This window comes from Salarias fasciatus, unplaced genomic scaffold (assembly GCF_902148845.1).
Source record: "Salarias fasciatus unplaced genomic scaffold, fSalaFa1.1, whole genome shotgun sequence".
Taxonomy (NCBI): domain Eukaryota; kingdom Metazoa; phylum Chordata; class Actinopteri; order Blenniiformes; family Blenniidae; genus Salarias; species Salarias fasciatus.
In genome coordinates, this window is record NW_021941393.1 from 93,842 (window position 1) to 96,369 (window position 2,528).

Sequence of the window (2,528 nt, forward strand, 5' to 3'; positions counted from 1 at the left end):
AGAAGCTAACATAGCTAGCATAAAACGTGTGAAGAAGCTAACAGAGTTAGCATGAAAGGCTAAAACACGCGAGGGAGCTAAGAGGAAGGCTAAACGAGCTAGCAGAGCTAGCATAAAATGGCTAACATGTGTCAAGAAGCTAACAGAGCTAGCTTAAAATAGCTACAATCGGTCCAGAAGCTCATAAAACTAGCATAAAGTGGCTAAAATGTGTCCAGAAGCTAACAGAGCTAGCTTAAAATAGCTACAATCCGTCCAGAAGCTAATAAAACTAGCATAAAGTGGCTAAAATGTGTCAAGAAGCTAACAGAGCTAGCTTAAAATAGCTACAATCCGTCCAGAAGCTAATAAAACTAGCATAAAGTGGCTAAAATGTGTCCAGAAGCTAACAGCTAGCATAAAATGGCTAAAATATGTCAAGAAGCTAACAAAATTAGCATAAAATGTGGAGAAGCTAACAAAATTAGCATAAAAGGCTAAAATGTGTCAAGAAGCTAACAGAGCTAGCATAAAATGTGGAGAAGCTAACAAAATTAGCATAAAACGTGTGAAGAAGCTAACAGAGTTAGCATAAAAGGCTAAAACACGTGAGGGAGCTAAGGGGAAGGCTAACCGAGCTAGCAGAGCTAGCTTAAAATAGCTACAATCCGTCCAGAAGCTAATAAAACTAGCATAAAGTGGCTAAAATGTGTCCAGAAGCTAACAGAGCTAGCATAAAATGTGGAGAAGCTAACAAAATTAGCATAAAACGTGTGAAGAAGCTAACAGAGTTAGCATAAAAGGCTAAAACACGCGAGGGAGCTAAGAGGAAGGCTAAACGAGCTAACAGAGCTAGCTTAAAATAGCTACACTCCATCCAGAAGCTAATAGAACTAGCATAAAGTGGCTAAAATATGTCAAGAAGCTAACATAGCTAGCATAAAATGTGGAGAAGCTAACAAAATTAGCATAAAACGTGTGAAGAAGCTAACAGAGTTAGCATAAAAGGCTAAAACAAGTGAGGGAGCTAAGAGGAAGGCTAAACGAGCTAGCAGAGCTAGCTTGAAATAGCTACAATCCGTCCAGAAGCTAAAAAAATTAGCATAAAGTGGCTAAAATATGTCACGAAGCTAACAGAGCTAGCAAAAAATGTGGAGAAGCTAACAAAATTAGCATAAAATGTGTGAAGAAGCTAACAGAATTAGCATAAAAGGCTAAAATGTGTCAAGAAGCTAGCAGAGCTAGCTTAAAATAGCTACAATCCGTCCAGAAGCTAATAGAAGTAGCATAAAGTGGCTAAAATGTGTCCAGAAGCTAACAGAGCTAGCATAAAATGTCGAGAAGCTAACAAAATTAGCATAAAATGTGTGAAGAAGCTAACAGAGTTAGCATAAAAGGCTAAAACACGCGAGGGAGCTAAGAGGAAGGCTAAACGAGCTAGCAGAGCTAGCATAAAATGGCTAAAATGTGTCAAGAAGCTAACAGCTAGCATAAAATGGCTAACATGTGTCAAGAAGCTAACAGAGCTAGCATGAAAGGCTAAAACAAGTGAGGGAGCTAACAGGAAGGCTAAAAGAGCTAACAGAGCTAGCTTAAAATAGCTACAATCCGTCCAGAAGCTAATAAAACTAGCATAAAGTGGCTAAAATGTGTCAAGAAGCTAACAGCTAGCATAAAATGGCTAAAATATGTCAAGAAGCTAACAGAGCTAGCATAAAATGTCGAGAAGCTAACAAAATTAGCATAAAATGTGTGAAGAAGCTAACAGAGTTAGCATAAAAGGCTAAAACACGCGAGGGAGCTAAGAGGAAGGCTAAACGAGCTAGCAGAGCTAGCATAAAATGGCTAAAATATGTCAAGAAGCTAACAGAGCTAGCATAAAATGTGTGAAGAAGCTAACAGAGCTAGCTTAAAATAGCTACAATCCGTCCAGAAGCTAATAAAACTAGCATCAAAAGGCTAAACTGTGTCAAGAAGCTAACAGAGCTAGCATAAAATGTCGAGAAGCTAACAAAATTAGCATAAAATGTGTGAAGAAGCTAACAGAGTTAGCATAAAAGGCTAAAACAAGTGAGGGAGCTAACAGGAAGGCTAAACGAGCTAGCAGAGCTAGCATAAAATGGCTAACATGTGTCAAGAAGCTAACAGAGCTAGCATGAAAGGCTAAAACAAGTGAGGGAGCTAACAGGAAGGCTAAAAGAGCTAACAGAGCTAGCTTAAAATAGCTACAATCCGTCCAGAAGCTAATAAAACTAGCATAAAGTGGCTAAAATATATCCAGAAGGTAACAGCTAGCATAAAATGGCTAAAATATGTCAAGAAGCTAACAGAGCTAGCATAAAATGTGGAGAAGCTAACAAAATTAGCATAAAATGTGTCAAGAAGCTAACAGAGCTAGCATAAAATGTCGAGAAGCTAACAAAATTAGCATAAAATGTGTGAAGAAGCAGAACAGAGTTAGCATAAAAGGCTAAAACACGCGAGGGAGCTAAGAGGAAGGCTAAACGAGCTAGCAGAGCTAGCATAAAATAGCTACAATCCGTCCAGAA